General features: G+C 43.3%; 1 protein-coding gene across 1 annotated transcript in view; it reads right to left on the reverse strand.

The window, feature by feature from the left end:
* Positions 1-12198, reverse strand: part of apba1a (amyloid beta (A4) precursor protein-binding, family A, member 1a) — a 62245-nt gene extending 50047 nt beyond the window's left edge. Inside the window, exon 1 of the mRNA XM_076078122.1 lies at positions 12095-12198. The gene's annotated coding sequence lies outside the window, so the exon portion shown is untranslated. The remainder of the gene's footprint in view (positions 1-12094) is intronic.
* Between the last annotated feature and the right edge of the window lie 10133 nt (positions 12199-22331).

Below are 22331 nucleotides of genomic sequence, written 5' to 3' on the forward strand. Positions count from 1 at the left end.
CTATATACACTGCACAGCCTTCTAACCCACGAACAACCATATTCATAAGTCACCTTTTTAATTCACCTTTTGCTCACTGATGTACATAGCAATTACCTCTGGGACTGAGTTTTTAAACTGTTCAAGCACCATCAGGTTACACAGATCATCAAAATCTTTGACATCCGACGCAGAATACCAACAGCTAAATTGAGTCCCCAAATCACGGGCAAACTCAAGATGCGACCTGTCCCCTCTTTTCCAACTTCTAAACCACTGACGGTAAGCCTCAGGGACCAATTCATACGCCTTTAGAACCGCAGCCTTAACCTTAACATAATCGCAACTGTCACCTGTAGTCAACGAAGAGAAGGCTTCCTGAGCGCGCCCCGTCAATACACACTGCAGTAATATTGTGCGGTCCGAATTTGACCAGTCCCTCATGTCTGCAGCACGTTCAAACATCGTAAAAAAGGTCTCAACATCAGGTCGGGACAGTTCAAAGTGCACAACAGGAGAGCATTCTCGCAGCATCCCAGACGGTGTAACTGCTCCCCCTAAACACTCCGTGTCGCACACCAGGTGTCAGGGGAAAGAAGCCCTCCCCCTCCTCCGGATGGGGCGGGTCTTGTAGGGCGAAGGCGTTGGCCAGCTGCCTCCAATCTTCCTGATGGCCCTGGGCCGTCACAACGCATTCATTCATTAACGCCGACAATTATTTTATCGCGCGTTAACGCATTTTTAAAATTTATTATAATTATTTTTTTTTTTTATTGAAAGACAAGAGACAATACATATACATAACAACAAAAGGATGACAAGAACAGTGGGATAAAAGCCAGCAAACATCCTATAGTCAGTTGTGTGTGTGTGTGTGTGTGTGTCCTTGAGCCTTTTGAGATCGGAAAAAAATATATAATAATAATAATTAAAAAACAACAAAAAAAAAAAACAGGTAAGTATGTTTAATTTATTATTATTGCAACAGACTGTCTCATGTTTATCGTTTTGTATTGGAGATATGATGTCCCTTCAGGGTTGCCGTAGAGAAAAGGCGACTTCCGCTTCTGGTCGAGGGGGGGCAGAAATAAAGAGAGAAGCTGCACCAGCTGTTGCTCTCCCTGGAGACTACTGGACATCGCTGCGGTAAAGTCAGCAGACACTCAGATCTCCGTGGTCAACTCAGCAGACACTTACATTTTAGTGCACCTACAGTTGTGTTTGCCCCCTTCCTGATTTCTTATTTTTTTGCATGTTTGTCACACTTAAATGTTTCAGATCATCAAACAAATTTAAATATTAGACAAAGAAAAACACAAGTAAACACAAAATGCAGTTTTTAAATGAAGGTTTTTATTATTAAGGGGGAAAAAAATCCAAACCTACATGGCCCTGTGTGAAAAAGTGATTGCCCCCTAAACCTAATAACTGGTTGGGCCACCCTTAGCAGCAACAACTGCAATCAAGCGTTTGCGATAACTGGCAATGAGTCTTTTACAGCGCTGTAGAGGAATTTTGGCCCACTCATCTTTTCAGAATTGTTGTAATTCAGCCACATTGGAGGGTTTTCGAGCATGAACCGCCTTTTTAAGGTCATGCCACAGCATCTCAATCGGATTCAGGTCGGGACTTTGACTAGGCCACTCCAAAGTCTTCATTTTGTTTTTCTTAAGCCATTCAGAGGTGGACTTGCTGGTGTGTTTTGGATCATTGTCCTGCTGCAGAACCCAAGTGCGCTTCAGCTTGAGGTCACGAACAGATGGCCGGACATTCTCCTTCAGGATTTTTTGGTAGACAGCAGAATTCATGGTTCCATTTACCACAGCAAGTCTTCCAGGTCCTGAAGCAGCAAAACAGCCCCAGACCATCACACTACCGCCACCATATTTTACTGTTGGTATGATGTTCCTTTTCTGAAATGCCGTGTTACTTTTACGCCAGATGTAATGGGACATACACCTTCCAAAAACTTCAACTTTTGTCTCGTCAGTCCACAGAGTATTTTCCCAAAAGTCTCGGGGATCATCAAGATGTTTTCTGGCAAAACTGAGACGAGCCTTTATGTTCTTTTTGCTCAGCAGTGGTTTTCGTCTTGGAACTCTGCCATGCAGGCCATTTTTGCCCAGTCTCTTTCTTATGGTGGAGTCATGAACACTGACCTTAATTGAGGCAAGTGAGGCCTGCAGTTCTTTGGATGTTGTTCTGGGGTCTTTTGTGACCTCTTGGATGAGTCGTCGCTGCGCTCTTGGGGTAATTTTGGTCGGCCGGCCACTCCTGGGAAGGTTCACCACTGTTCCATATTTTCGCCATTTGTGGATAATGGCTCTCACTGTGGTTCGCTGGAGTCCCAAAGCTTTAGGAATGGCTTTGTAACCTTTTCCAGACTGATAGATCTCAATTACTTTGTTTCTCATTTGTTCCTGAATTTCTTTGGATCGCAGCATGATGTCTAGCTTTTGAGGATCTTTTGGTCTACCTCACTTTGTCAGGCAGGTCCTATTTAAGTGATTTCTTGATTGAGAACAGGTGTGGCAGTAATCAGGCCTGGGTGTGGCTAGAGAAATTTAACTCAGCTTTCCAAAGATGTGATAAACCACAGTTCATTTATGTTTTAACAGGGGGGGGGCAATCACTTTTTCACACAGGGCCATGTAGGTTTGGATTTTTTTTCCCCCTTAATAATAAAAACCTTCATTTAAAAACTGCATTTTGTGTTTACTTGTGTTATCTTTGTCTAATATTTAAATTTGTTTGATGATCTGAAACATTTAAGTGTGACAAACATGCAAAAAAATAAGAAATCAGGAAGGGGGCAAACACTTTTTCACACAACTGTATATGCTGAAATTCAGGGTAAACGCATTTAAACGGCACAGATCGGGAGCGAGCGAAGGACTTTGAAAGTTAGCGGAAAGATTAACGTGAGACAACATCCGGTTTCTTCAGACAAACATCCGGTTATCAGAATAAGATGGCAACAAAGTATGAATTATATTCACATTAAGTATAAAACATGCTACCTGCATCTCGTGAACCAAATGTTATTGCCCTTTTGTTCATATAGCAGTACTTTTAAAATAAAAGTGTGCAATACACTACTTTTGAATTCATTTTTGAACTTTGCCATAACAATGCGATTAATCGCGATTAAATATTTTAATCGTTGCCCAGCACTAGTTTTTTTTCATTCCTTCATGACATTTCACAGCTGTATACGGTACATGAAGTTATACGGGGGTTGCCGAGCAAAACTCGCAGAGCAGCGGCTTAAAAATAAGAATAGCTGATCCACCTTAAAGGTCAGTCCACCTTAAGTGAGCCTGGGCCGAAGTTCGCGCTAGCTTTGGGGCTAACCCCCTTTACTTCAATCAGCAGGTGGCACCGCCATCCCCTTATAATATTATCTTGAATAGGTAAAACCAGCAATTTCGAAAGGGTTCACGTTTCATAAATCATAACTTCATTTTTTGCACGTGTCATTGAAAACGTATACACGTAGTGCTGGGTTTTAATTTCTCGTATGATATACATTTTTCACACACCGTCATACCAGTGCATAGCCGAAACAACTGCTGTCGCTCTTCAACAGGCAGCAAAATATATTGTTCGCCGCTAAGTGCGCTACGGTCGGAGCTAGTTATCTTAAGTGTATTGAGAGGGACCCCTAGTCATGGTTATAACTTTATAACAACAATTAATAACCCACAACTAACGCTCTTTAACAGGGCAAAACACCACAACACAACAGTTTGTGACACATAAACAATTTGTAATACTAATAATTGTACATTTATAAAATTGCACCGCCGAATGCATGCTGGGTACAGCTCACTAGCTAGCTAGCCCGCTAGCACAACATTCTGCTAACAACTAGAAGAAGCTCCGTCGCTACATTAAAGAACAGAAAAGAGCGATGCAGGAGGAACAAAGAGAGACCGGAGATTAGGGCTGCAACAACGAATCGATAAAATTCGATTATTAAAAGAGTTGGCAACGAATTTCATTATAGATTCGTTGTGTCGCGCGATTATTACGCCACTCAATAAGTCGCGGAGATGTTTGAGTATAAAAAAAAATAAGAGCAGAGCGGAGGTAGAGGAAAGACCATCGGAGAGACCCGTAACGTTGTTCTGAAACACATGGCGGAGGCAGAGAAATCAGTATGACCTAATGCCATGTTCACACCAAACGCGGCGCGAATCATTCTCGCCATTCACACCGCCGGTCTCGCCGGGGACTATTTGTGTTCATTCGCGCTGGACGCGCCGGAGAGGGGGCGTTGCTTATCGCCCTGAAAACCGTTCAACTGTCCGCCACCAACCATGGAAAAAATAACCTCTATTTCTGCTTAGTACGTGTTGTGGAAGTCCCAGATATCCCGGGAAACTAAACGCCGTCATGTCTGGTTCATAACACGTCGCTGTTTACTACAGCTGTATGAACACAAAATAAACTGATTTGGCTGTGATTTAACGGCAATAAACCGACAAAAAGGGACTCTGAAATAACTACGTAATGATGCCGATTTGTAGGCTACTTGTCTTCTCAATGGAGCTCGGATGGATCGGTGCTAGGCTATGCTAACATTGTAGCAGCTCCACCAACACTCAATAACGTCATCTAGATGTAAATACGGCAGCGTCTATTCATTGTTTGTACCATATGGTTTACACACACATGTATACACATAGTTTGGTCCGGTCTCTATTGATATGAGGTATCGTAGAGCTCTGGGTGAACACAGACGACTACAGTATTTATTTCCTGATTCAACAACGGCAGGACGTCAGTGATCACAGGAGAAACATCTCAACGCTGATAGGCTATCGAAACAGCACCTTCAGAGAGGGGTCAGCCTGCTGCTCTGCAATCAGATCACTGCGAGATATTGACTGAGGAAAGTTAGACAGAGGCAGCGAGAATTTCACTGCAACACTTTCTTTCTCTGACTGAGACACAGGTTTCGAAGCTGTCATAGTAGGCGTTACTGCGCAGGCCGTGAACGCTTCAAGGACATCACGTTCACGTGGGTCTACACTCAGCAGTGGCACAGGTTGTACCACAGGCAGCGGTACATCTGCCCAGACACAGACACGTGCACCAACCAAATCGTTTCCCAGGATGACAGCAATGACCTGGATTGGGAATGCTGGGCGCACTGCTAGCTTAGCTTTACCCTGGAACAAACTACAATGGAGCATTACTTTGTGCACAGGAACCAACATGACATTCAAATTCATACCACGAACAGGAACCAAGTCTCGCTGGACAAGGGAAGTACCCCTGCCAGAATGAAAGAGTCCAAAGCCCCTGTGTCCCACAAAATTGTCACTGGCACCATCGTTTCACTTCCTACCATCGACACCAAACCTTCATGGATAAACGGCCGGTAGGCATCCAACCTCACAGGATCAGAGTGTTTTACCTGCAGGTTCAGACAGTCAGGAGTGATGACTTCTGAAACGGGTGCAGCTAAACCAACACCTTTAGCATGAGACCCATACGCAGCATTGTTATGCTGAAGTTTCAACAAACCACAGTTGACTTTCCAGTGTCCCAGTTTGTGACAATAGTTACAAACTCGTTCCGCATTACGCAGACTACTACTGCCTCTGTACGTAAGCACGTAATCGTCAGCGAGTGCTGCCGCTGCAGCCGCGGTGGTTGCTTTCTGCTCACTGATGTATGCCGCAACGTGTACAGGAACTGAATTTTTAAACTGCTCCAGCACCAACCGTTCACCCAACTGATCAAAGTCATAAATACCTGAAGCCGAGCACCAACGAGTGAAATGAATAGTCAGATCACGCACGAATTCCAGATGACTCTGATTCTCTCCTTTTTCCAAGTTCCTAAACCTTTGCCGGTAGGCCTCGGGAACCAACTCATAAGCCTTTAAAACAGCTGCCTTCACAGACGAATACTTCTCACCATCGGTTAACGAGGAGTACGCCTCCTGTGCTCTCCCAGTCAGCATGCACTGGCCAATTACGCGCATCTGCCACACGCTCAAACAATGAAAAAAAACACTTTTTCAGAAAATTTTGGCAAGAGCCTCAAGTTACCCAAGACATCAAAACCATCTTCAGATTGCTCTGAAAAAGACGACGGCTTCCTACTAAACTCACCAGCTGACAGCTTGCCTTCCTTTACTAACGACAGTCTAAACTGCTCAACCTCCAACTTGGCATGTTTGGTCTGCTGGCGCAGCCTCTCCACAGCCAATACTTTCTCCAGTTCAGCTTGTTTAAACTTGTCATGGTCAAGCTGTAACATCAGCAACTCTTTTTGCTGTGCAAACGTTAACTTAGATCCTGTTTGGGGCGGAGACCACGCGGCCTCCGGCAAAACAGCCGACGGATCCTCAGTCAAAACATTCTTTTCAAATAAATTAGATTTCAAAATGGCCTTCACTCTCCCCTTCAGACGTTTATCACCAACTTCGATTTTATAATAGTCTGCTATGATCAGCAGTTGATATTTTGTGCAAAGGTCTAACAACTTCTCAGAGGGCGAAGCAAAGAAGCTCTCAACAGTCTCCATCCTTAAGTGTAACTGAAATCAACGCAACGCACAGTGAAGGCTACTGTGCACAAGCCACAGAGTCTGGCCTAATCAGCATACGAGTGCGCCCCTCTAGCTGACTGCCTAACAATAATCGAACTACAAACTCAACCCTAGTCTTCATGCAGTTAATGGTGGCCGGTACTTACGCACTGAAGCCCAGTGGCGAGGGAAAGCAACCAGAAACTGGCGACTCCCCTGGAACCATGGATGTGCTCCCAAGCAAGATTGCTCTAACCACGGTCACCGCAACATTAACAAAAACAACAAACAAGACGAAACCCAAAGGGGCAACGCCTCTGAACCTACCAGGGGAACAGCGTTTGCATCAAAGTTACGTTAAGTGCACCAGCCAGACAACACGTCCCTTACATTGATTTGCAATTTGTACACCGAGAGCAGAGAACAACTCCTAATCGCAAAACCGAATCTCTATGCCACGAAATAGATACAAACTAATGCATCTCCCAAACAAAACGCCTGTTTCCCGCTATAAGAATTCCGCACGCCGGACAGCGCTATAGGGAATCCAGGGAAACCCCAACTACAATTTACTGACGTCAACTATGACGTACACTTACAAACAATTACGAAAGGGCAATAGCAATACTCAAACAAACCAAGCTGCATACCCAATACCGCAAAACGGTCCAAATCCCGGACGAGCCGCCAACTGTCACGACCTGGCTCTGACAGCCATGACCTAATCAGGGCGACGCAGACAGTTGGCCAAAAGCAAAGAGTTTATTAGACATAAACAAGACGTCTAACTACAAATGGTGGTTGGAACAAGCCATCCTCGTTCCTCAACGGGGTGATAGGAGAGCGCCTCTGGTTGCCAGGAAGGCGGAGCCTTGTAGTGGGAGCGCACCGGGCCCAGGTGCCTCCACTTAGGGTGATCACCACCTCTGGTACCTGCTGGCTTAAAGGAACATACAAGTAACCAAGATAAGGAACCGTCACAAGGAGGAAGGGAGTTCAACAGCAGGGTAAGTCACTACAGAATCCTACTTTTGTTCCGTTTTGAAGTGAGGAACATAACGTCCCTCCAGCAGCTCTTCTGGTGCTGGTGTTTACTCGTTATCCAGCTTGACAAGCATGACAAGTTAGCGTTAGCTTGTTAATAACAGTAGTAAAGCAGGGGTGGTATAGTTTGCAAGACTAAAGACATGTTTTTATTCACTCGCCTTTTTTGGCCATTAATATCCGATTCATCGATTAATCGAAAAAATAATCGCCAGATTAATCGATTATTAAAATAATCGTTAGTTGCAGCCCTACCGGAGATGCACCAATACAATTTGTGCCCAAGAGAGGAGCTGTGTCTGCTGTTTGGAGTTTTTTTAGTTTAAAAAAATTCGACGTAGATCAAAAAGCAGTCCTGTCTCCTAAAAATTACGTTCCCCCAAAACTAAAATGCATTCTCAATTACGTTTGACCATAAACGTATTTTCTCCCTGATTATGTTTGTGTTTGACGTATTACAAATACGTTTCTCATCAACATATCTTTGCCATACTCTAGTCTTTATTATTTTTCTGTGATCTGCCTCGCCTCTACCCCCGCCACCCACAAGTTGTTGCCCCGCGGCCTGTTCCGAGGGCTGACAGACCTGACGATGGGGTGCCTCACGGCGGGGGCGGCTGGAGACCTCGCGTCCGGTGCCAATGGGTGAGCGCACGCCACTCGGAACCATAAAACCAAGTCCCGGATTTCACCCGGGGGACATTCTGGAGGTATTGTGGCCGCGTAATGTTCCTCGTTGCTCGGCCTGGATGAGCGCGTTTCTGCTGGAGACAGGCGGGGTGTTTTGGTGGCATCTCGGCCGACAACTCGGTGTTGTTCCCGTGCGTGGATGAGCGCATTTCTGCCTGAGACAGGCGGCGTGTTGTGGTAGTATTCTGACCGCGTAATAGTGCGAATGAGAGGCGGTGATGGAGAGGGAAAAAAAGGTTAAAGTGTTAAAATGTTGATTAGAAACGTATTTGTAATACGTCAAACACAAACGTAATCAGGGAGAAAATACGTTTTTAGTCAAACGTAATTGAGAATGCATTTTAGTTTTGGGGGAACGTAATTTTTAGGAGACAGGGTTGCAAAAAGACAATATATTAAAGTTTGTCAAGCCGCTGTTATTGCCTCTGGTGGCAACACTAGCAATTTACTCCATCACCTCAGCCGAAAACATGTGTTGGAATACGAAGAGTGCATTACGGTCCTCGGATGCTTTTTTGGGTATTTTGGTCAGACACATATGCAACGCTGATTACCATGTAATATGTGTGGTATTTGTTATAAATGTACGTTGGTACATAGAGGGTGATGAGAAGCTGTACATGGAGGGACTTAGGACCCAGTGGAATGTAGGTGAAGGAAACAGGAAGTGAAGGAAACAGGAAATGACGGAAGACACGCCACACAAACAGCTGTTCACCGCACACTGTTATTGTGTTAGTTTTCGGCGTTAATTAATTAATGCGTTAACGCGGGAAAAAAAATACCGTGATATACCGTGAAACCGCCAGAATCTTACAAAATACCGTGATACACATTTTTGGTCATACCGCCCAGCACTATATACACGTGTTAAAAACTTTATAAATGAGACCAAATGAATGCATTAAGCTTATCACATTCTTTTAAATAATTTTTCCTCTCACAAAAACAGACAGAATGCACACTAGCCTTTCGTATTCATGAGCTTATTGCAAGGGCTCATATCATTGGACAACCTGCGATGGTGAATGCCACCAAGAGTGCTGTCAGCCCACTGAATGAATGGCCCATTCAGTGAGGAGCCACAGCTGTATGACAGGCAGAGTGCCATGAGGGGGTAAAATAACGGGCGTAGCTTCAAATTAGAGTGTAATTACTTGACCAATGAACTGCTGTAAGGGTTGCTTTGATTCAGTTTATCGCATTCATATTTACCACCAGATTTCTACTCATAATTACCTCTTCCATGTTGATGAACAAATGTCAAGGGCACATGTATAAACTTCATTTCATATCATCGATGAGCGGGCATTTTTGTCCACATCTTTTAATTGAAGCTATTATTTTCCTGTCAGTAATCGTGAAGCATTTTTGTAAAGTTTGTTTCAATATGAGCCCTATAGGTTATTGCTCATCATCCCTCTGAGGTCCGTGATTGCCATAATGGTCTACAGGTACATGTGATTAATTGGTGGTACGGCCGCTATAAATAACCGCCGCCGCTCGTAATGACAGCTTCCCCCTGTGCTGTTGGAGAGCCTCGCAGATGCAACGCAAGCTGTGAAATTGCAGCTCTTCTTTGCCGTTCCTCTCACCGACATGTCGATACGCAATCGGTTGTCTGACGGTGTATCTACGTCCACTCATGCAACAGCGGCAGTAGGAATTGAGGCTTGAGCACACGGGCACCAGTTCCACAATGATTTGGATTTACAATAAAAGCCGAATCATGCATTAATGCAGCTTTATAAATCTGACAAATGTGTATTTGTTTTTTGTTTTATGCATCTGGCCCCAGGTGTCAACTCTATGGTAGAGACTGGTGAACACAGACTATTGTTTCTGTCGTGAGCCTGGGCATGAATCCACACACATTATTTGTCAATACTTTGGTTGTTAAGTGATGTCGTATAGATTTAATAATTGCCATTGACTTCCATGCAGTAACAACAATTTATATTAAAATCAAAGTAAGCTAAATTGCTTTATGTCAAGGGTCTCCAATTTGTATTACTATTAGAGGGACTCAAAAGGACAATATCTAAGATCTGAGACTGATGACACGGCATAATCAGCCTCCACAAATAAGCTGCTTTTACCACACTGATTAATTCAGCTTCCCCGTCTGATGACCAGTAATGGAAGACGAGAGCGACTGTACAATTTATCTTTCACATTACCAGCGTCAGGCTTTTCTTTTTCCCGTCAGTATGCAGATCATTCCATTTGTTACACTTTTATATGAACAGTGTGCAGTTGATGTGCAGTTGATGTGTAGGCTAGTTCATGAGCTGGTGTGGCAGGTCACAGCCTCTGTTATCCAGCGTTCACTTAATTTAAAGAAATTCCTTATCACAGCAGTGACAGTGAGCCAGCATGCACAATACCAGGACCCTGAAACTGAAGCAGCCAGCCTTCATTTTATTTGCTTCTTCCTGCTATGACATATCAAAATGTATTAGACCCGTCGGCGCTGAGCTAGACCAGTCTGAGACACATCCTGACCGTCCCTTGACATCTAAGTGCAATTGTCCAGCCGATAGAAGGTAAAGCTACTCCAGGACCAGGACTCAGAGTCCCTAACTTCCAGGACCAGGACTGAGAACCCCAAACTGAAAACTGCCTTAAAAGCCAGACAGCAACCTGCTACACAACACAGGAGCCACAGACTGCTCAAGCCTCCTTCTCATCTAAGCTTCTTGAACCAGCGACCAAATAAACGTTCACCGGAGAAAAGTGCAGTTAACGTCAGTCTGCAGGCTCGATGGCTGACTAGCTGCTCAGCTGCAGCACATTCAACATCAACTTTTCCCAAATCTAAGGGTTACCATCTTGGTCGACATTAACTTGACCGACTGACAACTCGCATGAGTGGCGTGACAAATTTGAGTTGCTTGTCATGTGACTTACGACACTAACAACCCATGGCACTAACGACTGACTTGACAATGTTCAGTTACATTCAGTTACATTTCCTTCTGGAATCTCCTGCTTGTGTTTGACGCGTCTAGCTCCACCCACAGCTCGGTGTGTCCCTTAGAGACGCTGAAGGAGGCCTCCCTCCCTGCAGGAGGGGAACTGACCAGCTGACAGGTCGCCCCCCGAACCTTTTATTCTTCCTTTAAAAAACTCTCAACCATTCTTTTTTTTAATTACACATATTTGACTGCAAAAAAAAGGGGAGGTTGACTAAATGTGATTTCCGTGTGACTTGAAGGCAGCATGTGGACGTTTCAGTGCGGTTTCAGGACGTGATAAACCTGGTCGCCCTGTTGCACGAGGGGCTGCAGCAGCACAGACCGACTGCACGAACATGAACCTGCAGCTTCTCTGTCAACAACAGCAACAGCATGAGCCTGGTTTAAGGCTTCTGCATCACACACCAGGGGATGGAAGCCGAGCTGGAGTCCCAGGGAAGAAGAAGAAGACTCCACCAGGCCAGGAGTGTTGACTGGGTGGTGGTTAGCCCTGCTGGGACTCCGCACCTGCCAACAACAGGGCCTCCTATGGACCGTCTCACTCGTATCAACCCGGTGCGCGGTCGCGCCTCGACCCGGCACAAAGCCCTCTATACAACCGGTGCTGCGTTCACTTCCATCTGAAATCCCGGTACCACATTTGCTCCGACAGACACGCCGTTATCTTTTCTCGTTTCCCGTAGCCACTCCTCAAACAGTCAACAAACAGAGCGGCGACACAATACGCCCCCCCTCCTCACGGCTCACAACGCAACCGCTACGGAGCCGTTTTCGCCCGCTCCTTGTCACCGTGTTGCGGTGAGAGACGTCGGCAAACAGCGAGCGGGTATTCGAGTCCGAACGAGAGGCGAACTCACCTGCTTTCAGCAGCGATGTTGCTGCGGGCTGGAGGTCCGCTCCGCCGCTGCCACACCATCCTCCATCTTCCCTGTAGCGGCTGCTGTCTGTCCGTGTATGTGTGTGTGTGTGTGTGCGTGCGTTCGCCAGCCTCCCTCCCTCCCAGCCCCTCCTTCCTCCCACCGCCACCGTCACATCTCCGTTGGACGGTTCAAGGCTCGAGCAGTTTGCAGCACTTTTTAAAAATTCGTTTCAAGGATGAAAAGCTTCAAAATGTATATGATAAAAAAAAACACATTCATCAGAATATGAAATAATCCCGTAAAACCAGATATATAATAAAATAATCTCATCGAAATATTTATTTATTTATTTTTATTTTTTTATTTTAATTTTGCATTAATTTACTTTGATTTTACAAAAGGAAAAACGTTTGAAAAACATAGTTTACTCTTTTAAATGTGCAATCGCATTTTCTTCAAAATGTCTTCTTCCTATTATGGTGTAAATGTTGTTTCAAATCCCCACCTTGTCAGCTATGTAATTCTGGTGAAAAAAACATGTAATTTTTATTTCTTTGCCGCAAAATGTTCAAATTTCAAGATATTTAGTCAAAAACATCACAAACGCCCTCATGGGGTCCAACATGTGCAATATGTGTAACCGTAGAAATTCCCAGAAATTGTTTGAGGACATGATCTCCGTGCCCTCCCAGTCACTGAAATTGAGGGTGATTCAATAATATTATGATAATAATTAAATGAATCTATACATTCTATAAGTATATTTACAGAGGTTTTTTTGGCTTTTATTTGACCGTTTTCTGGAAAAAAAAAAGTTGGAGAAAGCCGAATGTTATCGCAAGACATGTTGTTGAGTTGGCTCTTGCTGAGTGAATTTAAGTTAAGTTCTGCAGGTCGCTGCCGTTGACAATGTGGAAAATAATAAAGAGCTGTTGCCGTCTTGGCTCACGCTGGTTGGAACCTCCGTGTTTTTATTTTATTGCCTGCATAGGCGCAACTTGGCTACACTATGTTTTGGCTAGGTGCAATGCATCCTGGTACATGTAGGCACAGCTCCGCGAGCAGGAGAAGCTTTCTAGGTCCATAGGCCTACTGCACCACGCACTGGGGAATGTATTGCTTCAATGGACCACATTTAACATCCACACTGATTGGACGGCCATATACAGGGTGCAGAATATTCCCTTTAAGTGTGCGTTACGGCCATAGACTGTATATAAGAAGTGGACGTAGTCATCGTGGAGTCACCCATTGGTTTGTGGACTGATGTTATGAAGTCTAGAGTTCGGGGATTTGGCCGTCGCCACCGTGGAATAGGGCAGTCGCCATCTTGGCTTTTTGGCAAACAATGATCAGAAGTGACCATATTTGGAATGTGGTGGAGTGACGTGGAGAAGGCGTATATGTCTCTTGTAGCAGCAGCGACCTGTCAATCACAGTAAGCCCGCCCCTAAAGCATCCCCTGCTTTATGGTCTGTTTGACTCTAAATCAGTGGTGGGCAAACTTTTTGGCTCGGGGGCCACATTGAGTTTTAAAATTTGACAGACGGGCCGGGCCAGTAGCAGATGAATGGAGTGTTTGTGTGAACTAATATAAATTACAAGTACAATTTAATTTCAGCGGGAACAGTGTTGTTGGTCACCCTTTTTAACCAGTGCGTCAACGTTTGGTGTCAGTTTGGTTGTGGCAATTCTCAGAACAGATCTGAGGTGTTCATCAGTTAGCTGGGATCTTACACAGTATTTATTTTTTTATCGCATTAATGCATATTTTATCGTGCACTTAATTATTAAGCAGTCATTTTCGACACAGTGTTTTTAGTGTAAAGGTTAATGACTGTGGTCTTTTTAGCAGTTTGAGTCTTTGACCGGATCATACAAATGGTTGACTGTCACATCTAACATTATCAGAGTTCTGCTCTGTAATGTCTTTCCTTGTCTCTCCCCCCTGTGTCACGGTGTGGGTGCATCTCACTGCAGTCAGGAAACGTATCAGAATACCCTTATTTTATTGGCTAAACTGCATCACGTGACGTGATTTACAACGCATTGGTCGGTGTTTTTCCTGCACCGAACAAGTGCCGTAAATGCTGGAAAGGAGCGTGAATAACTCCGCTGCATAAAGCAAAGTCCCGCGACCCACTGAAAACGGGTCCGTGACGAACCACCAGTTGAGAACCACTGGTCTACAGGATTGTGACGAGCGGTGAACAGCTGTTTGTGTGGCGTGTCTTACGTCTCTTCCTGTTTCCTTCACCTACATTCCCCTGGGTCCTAAGCCCCTCCATGTACAGCTTATTATCACCCTCTTTGCACCAATGTACATTTATAACAAATACCACACATATTACACGGTAATCAGCGTTGCATATGTGTCAAACTCTATCGGTGCATCTCCGGTTCTTTAATGTAACGTAAGTGGAGCGACGAGCCTCTCCCAGCAGACTGTTGTGCTAGCAAGCAGGCTCGCTCGCGAGCTGTACCCAGCATGCAGTTCGGCAGTGAAATTTTATAAATGTACAATTATTAGTGTTACAAATTGTTTGTGTCACAGACTGTTGTGTGCTGTTGTGTTTTTCTCTGTTAAAGAGCGTTAGTTGTGGGTTGTTAATTGTTGCGTTATAAAGTTATGACCATGACTAGGGTTCCCTCTCAATACATATAAGACAACTAGCGCTGACCGCTGTACAGAAGCGGCAAATAATACATTTAGCTGCCTGTTGAAAGCAGACAGCAGTTGTTTCGGATATGCACCGGTATAATGGTGTGTGAAGAATTCATATCATACGGGAAATTAAAACCGGTATACCACCCAGCCCTAGTCTTAATTATAATATGGACAATTTTGTACCAATATTTGACGGGCCGGATTAAAACGCCCAACGGGCCGTATCCGGCCCGCGGGCCGTAGTTTGCCCATGCCTGCTCTAAATGGACCATAATGTACTAAATGAACATCAAGCTGTATTGAAGAAGACTTGAAACTAGAGATTGAGACCATAAACTCATGTTTACAATGTTTAACTGAGGTAATAAATCAAGAGAGAAGTAGAGTCATTTTCTCATAGACTTCCATACAATCAGACTTCTTTTTGCAAACGGATGAGTCTCCCCCTGATGGTCAGTAGAGAGAATGCAAGCTAGTTTTTCTGCACTGGCTTCACTTGGCAGAACCGGAGGTTACGGCCTTAGTCGTTAGCCTGCGTTTCATTGCTTTATTCAATGCATTTCTAACATGAACTCGTCGATCCACGTCTCGGCCCAGCCCGCCAACCCAAAGGCAAGCTCCAGGTCAAGAAGTCAATAAGAGTCACCCAGAACAAGAACCCGGGGCGGCTGCCTCTTTTTGTTAACTCGTTTCTTTGAAGGTTAGCTTCGACTAACTAGTTGAAGCCTTCGTTTGGCGACATTGGGATTTAGGCAAGGTTTTAGTTTAATTAGCATTCATATTAGTTACATTCAATAGTGTTCAACCTGTAGTAATCGAATGTATGATAAAACTAGGTAAAGGGTGTTTACCTCTGTGTTTAAACTAGCAGGTACAGGCTGGATAGCTACATCCCCTTGGTGCTTTTGTAACTGACCACCTACACAGCTGTGGTCTTTAGTTGGCAAGAAGCAGTGGTTTAGTTTTATTCTTTCATTGATTTTTAGCCACCGATTTGCAGCGTTTTTTCCTTAGCTCGCCACCTGTTGTACTTGGTTTAAGCTTATGTTGTATCTTGCAGATTTTTGACCACTTAAAAGTAGGTGGCGTATTTTCCTGAGATCTTCTTAAATTGCTTCTTTTACCACCAGACCTCTCTGGGACGTAACATAAATTATATTATTGTCTGTGGTGAGCTGAATTAATGGCTGGAAAGATGGCCTCCTTTAATCTTGACCCGTTCACTTCTAATCCCACCCTGGACTGGACTGGTAATTGCCGCAAGGATGATTTATTCGGTATTGCAGCCCCCATCGGCATCTAGGTTTCCAAGCAACTGGAGAAAAGGGAACGTTAAAAGCAATACTTCACCCCCAAGATGACCTTTTGAGTAGCAATGACTCCTGGAATTCTTGAAGAAAACTTTTTCTCACATGCTTTCAAATGGGAGTTCAGAAAGGGCACTGGAGACACGTTGCACAGGTCGGGTACGCTCCCGTCGAAGCAAACGTCACCATCACTGAATTTCTCTCGCCCACCTCGTTAGTCCCATGGTCAAATATAAATGTGATCCCCGGATGTCAGCACACATTGGAGATCGTACAAAGTCACCTGTGTAACCGCCCAGTTCTTGAAGTTCCCGACTTCTTGAAGCCTTCAAGCTGGAGGTCGACGAGGAACTGGAGCAGAGTTGATCCAGGAAATAGATGGAATAGATAGATCACCCCTTCAGCTACTTCTGTAAAATATAACAAACTCCAGGTTAGATATTCTACTGTAAATAAGTTTACAAAACTAGGGGTTTGAATTTAAAGAGAAAGACCTCTCTTGGATGTAACAGAAAGATATTCTCAGGATCAAACCCTAAAATCAATTTGATTTTGAGTCATTTGAAACAGAGCGACTGAGCTTAGGTGCTTAAGATTTGATCGTCATTTATAGCTGAAGCGTTTGAAGGTGTTGCCATATGACGGCAACTGTCAAATCAAGTGAGATCGAGGCACGCGTGTGTGTAGAGGTCCCGCGCGTACAAATTAAACAGCCCCGCGCGTATTTTACGATGACGAGCACTTTCACATCACTCCGTGCAGAATATCTCTGCTCGCGAGAGCAAATTTGAAGCCTGCGAGGAGAAAACCATGCTTTGAGCGCGAGTGACTACTATCACTGCTCTTCTGCTCGTGAAACTTTTACCTTTTAGATCTTCTTTTTGACACCAAGTGTCACCATTGTATCACTAAATTGAATTAGTTACAATCCTCGTCTTTAGATTGGCCGGATATCACTCTGACACAGATGTTAGGTGGCGGTATAGAGGTGATTTTCAGATTGCACTAAATCACAGATGTAAATAATGTACTGTACTGACACTACAAACATACGATGATCTTAAAGAATATGATGCATTGCTATAGATTTGTTGGGGAAAAATCTAAATGACTAATTATTGTGCATTAATAATTAGTGAATGTTACACATTTAACAGAAGCTCATGTCCTCTGGAAGTGTTTAGAGTTGTGTCCTCAAATGGTTTCGTGTGAACTTTCTGTAACACCAGTCTCAGCAGTTGACGGCCGAAAGAACACTTCAAGCTGTTTACCCTAAAGAAGCCATAATAAACCTGTAGAGGCGTCAATACTTACGCCTGGCTGATTTACAACCATGACTTCCTGATAAGATAAAGTGACCTTTGTCCTAGAACGAATTGTTAAAGTGATGTTCCAGATACTCTACGTAGACGCCCGTGTGAAACGCAATTCATGTGTTATCCTTTGTGACGTAGATTACCCTGTGCCAGCCCACTGCATGTGTTTACTCAGTATATATACACCAGAGGCTCGGAGACAGATCTTCGAGCAGCCTTGAGCTACATTCTGTATGTGAATCAACTCTGTCTCCTTCTTGCAAGAATAAATGTCCTGAGATTAATGATATTAATGATTAATGATATCGGCTCGAGTGAATTTTTCTAACATAATGGTCCTTCGAGCCGGATCTCGATACCTCCATTTCTCTTCAGCTTTGAACCTGAAACTGTGCACAGGAGAGCCTAGGTCTCTCGGAGAAAGCCCTCTGCCCTATCCTCACACCAGGATAGTTTGGCAAATTGAGAGGCCAGGATTCTGCTGGGGAGGAGACGGAGTGACGAGATCCTTTTTGTGAACCGAGCCGGTGGAAATCGTTTCAGGTAATAAGATCTTAATCACTTTAGTAAACTAAGAAAGAGATACTTTTCTTTACGAAAAAATTGATTCTTTCTTATTTAACGCTTTAGTGGAGCAAGACAGAGATGCTTCTTGTGAGACAAAAAAGATACATTCTGGTGTGAATCTTTAGTTCTGAGAGCTAGAAAGAGGTAACCTAAGATTCGAGGAATCTAAATAGCTATTAGTCGGAGGACTGTTAAACTTAGGTTCAGATAGTAACCTTGGGTTCGAGGAACACTAAAATTGTATTAGGTTTAAAAATAGTTTCGACCTAAAAATAACACTTTAGTGAAACAAGGAAAGATTTTATTTTTAGTACTAAACTAAAAGAGAGATTCTCCTTTCTTTCACTATAATATTAGAAATAATAACTAACTATAATAAAGAAACAATGGGGGCTAACGCTAGCAAAGAGAGTAAAGATGACACTTATAAGGGAGAGATTAAATACATGAAGATGAAGAATGAGGAAAGTGTTGACGTGACTAATTCTCCTGATTTGTATCCAAGCGTACATCTTTGTGAAGTGGTGTGCGGAGGACGAACTCCTCCGTACGCCCTCCCTCTGCTTCAGCTTCAGCCATCTCACAACAAACTCCACAGCTTCAACATCCTGATCCTCCAAAAACTCCACTCCGCTCTTCTCCTGCCACTGTCCTGGACACGCCCAGCCCGAAAGCGAAGAATCCCAGCCCAGACAATTCAGCTGAAATTGTGTCTGCGCTGAAAAAACTCATGAGCGAGGACTCCAACAGACCGCTCTACAGGCCAGCACACACCAGATCGGGCACAGAATACGGTGAGCAACACCCACCAGTATTATATGCGCTGTACACACAGCAACAGTGTGGCAGCGTAACCATCAAAAAGAAAAAGGGAAACAAAATACTGACGTCTATGCTATTTGACTATGATGATAAAATATCTGAACCTGTTTGTTCTAATGTGTGTTTCCGAGACAATCAAAGACGCGGAGGCAGGTGTGGACGGGGCAGTGGAAAACGTGGAGGGAGCGGATGGAGGGGACGGAGTGGAGCCTGCTTTGTTTGTGGAACAGAGGATCACTGGGCGAGGGAATGCAGAGGCAAAAGGGAAGACATCGGAAGAGGGGGACGTCTGGACACCACATTCAACAGATGAATCAGATCATATAAAAACACGCACACACACTGATGCACAGACATAGACTGACGCTAAAGAATAATAGATAGAACTATTAGAACTATATCAAATATAACTGTGGGGTTAGAGTTATTGAGGGGTGTGAGGTAGTATTTTTGTGTGATTTTGGAGCATGTACAAACAGAATATCTATCGGCACCATTAACAATCATAAGACCCCAAAACAGGCTTACAGGCAAAACAGCGATTTGTGTTATCAAAAACAAATGTCCAGTTAACCTGTTAGGCAGAGAATGAAAGTGGTTTGAATTAACGATCGACTGTTGTGTGCAAGAGGTTTCTAACTCACCAAACTATTACTAGTCTTGATAAACTAGGTCACGGTCACAGCAAAGGCCGTGCTCTTATCTAAATTTAAACAAAATAAGTGAGACATTTTCTCTCTGCTCTGCTGAGGAGGAGGCTTTGAAAACAATCAATGCTGTGATAGATCTAGCTCATGCATTTTTCTCAATACCAGTGCATAAAAAATTGTCAATTCTAGTTTGCTTTTAAATTCGACCCACCAGGGGAAGTCAAATCTTACTTTATGTGGATGACATTTTGATATGCTCTAAGACACAACAACAATGCAAAGAGGACACTCTTGCACTGCTAAAGTTTCTCTGTGAACAAGATCATAAAGTAAGCAAAAACAAAGTAAAATATTTGGGTTATATTTTATCTGAAAACAAAAACTAAATAACAAAAGAAAAGAAGCCTTTCTCAAAGCACCAAAACCTCAAACAAAAAGACAAATGATGTCATTCTTAGGAAGTTTGGTTCCTAATTACGCTGAATTAGCTAAACCTTTATCAAAATTGATTTATGATAAACCGATGGCAGCACACAACTAATTGTGCTGGACTCTAGAAGCAGACGAAGCTTTAATGATATTAAAAAAGATGTTAACAAATTCATCAGTGCTGGGATTGCCAAACAAGCTATAATGGCAGCCTCAATGGCTGTGCAAACATCTGCACCAGTTAACTAGTGTTATTAACTTATTTAACAGGCATTCCATTTGAAGATGCAGAAGTGACTGTTTGTTGATGGCTCGTGTAAAAATAATTTAGATGGTACAAATGCAACGGGATATGTAGAAGTGACAAATAATAAAGTGTTAAAATCTGAATCTTTACCACCAGACTTTTCAGCACAAAGCTGCAGAACTAATCGCTCTCACAGAGGCAAACTGAGAAAAGACAAGGTCATCACTATCTATACAGACAGTAACTATGCATACTCATGCTCACATGTGTTTGCTGGAAAAATAGAGAGATGGTGACATCAACTAACAAACATAGAGAATTGATACCAAATGACCAATTTTCTTTTGAAGTGCAACATTTAGATCACGAGATCTTAAAAGACATTCAAACAAATGCTGCACAGCAAGAAAAACTTATTGGATAAAACAAAACTACAAAAAATAAACAACATTTCTGGGAATGACCTGAGGGCAAACTAATATTAACTAAGACCTTATATAGATATACGGCTCTGTTGAGCCTTGGGTAAACCATGGCTCAACAGGTGGGAAGGTATCTATGGTAAACAGGGTCTTTGCAGCATATGGTTTCACAAACTATTAAAAAATATATATGTTTTGGTCTAGCATGCACTGTATGTGCAAAATCTAATCCATTTCAACATATGTGCAAGGATTTCATTGAACTAAACTAATATGAAGGGAAGAAATATTGTTTGACTAAAAAGACATAAAGAATGTTTTGGAAAACCAGAAATAAATTATTGTGAAAATGTTATACATTTTGTAAACAAGGTGATAAAACATTTGGCTGAGGTATTTGGAATAAACATGAAATATCATTGCTCTTATCACCCACAGTCAGCAGGGTTGATTGAAAGAACAAATGGTACAATTAAATCAAAATGAAGAAAAATGATGGCAGACCTTACTATCTTGCCGAGCCTAAACCATTCGTAACATATGGGAGAAAATGTTAAAAAGAAAAGGAATGACGTCCTCTCCCACTCAGGAGGATCATAACAAGTCCACGCTCACGGTTATGACAACTTTGAATGCACCGAGGTGGGAGGGACCGCTAAGCACACCAACAGCTGTCCACAGAGCAGAGAGAGCATCCTACATCATTGTAGAAAGGTGAACCAATTGTCCGCAACAAAATAGTGCCACTGATAACTCTTAATCTTAGGGCACCTGTTCCCTCTGGGTGAGTCTGGAAGGACAGGGATTTGAAAGCCTCTGGGGCCGTTTGTCTGACCATTGAAGATACTAACACACTCAGAGGGGTTAGTGGTGTCTGTAGAAACAAAAGGGCTCAGTGGTACAACTAACATCGCGGAAATTGATAAATTTAGACAGCCAGGGCTATGTGGGATAAAGGGAACTATGTTTTGCTTCGGCTTTAATAATAATTAGTCCAATATTATGGTGGGAAGTTAGGAAGATAAAATAATACAAAATACAACCAAACGAACATTACACGCTGGGAACAATTCTGTTCTGCCTGACACCAGAAAATGATCCAACAGGTTTCAAATGTGCCTTACAGTTGTTTTCTCCTCAAACTGTCGAGTAGCAACGATTGTGTCACTCTGCACTATCTGTTGCCACCTGTTAAAACAAGATACCATCCTGTTTCTCACCCGATGCAGCAAACTATGTAGAACATCACACAGACAGCTGATGGATATGGACGATGCCCAGGGCTGGCACCTGGTGGTTCTGGGAGGTAAGCTAAGCAGTGGAGCGGAACTCGTGCCTTGGCCCAGTTGGTGAGGTCATTCATTGCCTATGGATGGCGCCTCCCTGTGTAACCTCCTAGAGACAGACCACCACCATAAAGGTCAGCCCATCTGGCAGTTTCAGTCAGTCTGTGTACATAGATGACATTGGGGTCCCAGAGGAAATCAAACTGCTGCAGGGTTTGAATCAGTACTATTTTGGTGGGTAACAATACGGTAGAGGGGTCAAGACGTGCTGCTGGTGGAAGAAGGGAGAAGTCTACAAAAAATGTTTGGTTCATCTTGAATGTACTCAGAGATGGGCAGTATTTCTATTACTTGTATTTGAAATACGTATTTCAATTACTTTTGAGTATTTTGTAATTTGTATTTGATAGGGCCGATAAAAATCGAACGTAATTTGTAACAAAATACTTTAGAGTGGAGTAACTTTGTATTTAAAATACTCAAAATACTTTCTCCACGAATCAAAAAACAGTTCACGAGT

This window comes from Anarhichas minor, unplaced genomic scaffold (genome assembly GCF_050575085.1).
Source record: "Anarhichas minor isolate MPS153535 unplaced genomic scaffold, ASM5057508v1 ptg000063l, whole genome shotgun sequence".
Taxonomy (NCBI): Eukaryota; Metazoa; Chordata; class Actinopteri; order Perciformes; family Anarhichadidae; genus Anarhichas; species Anarhichas minor.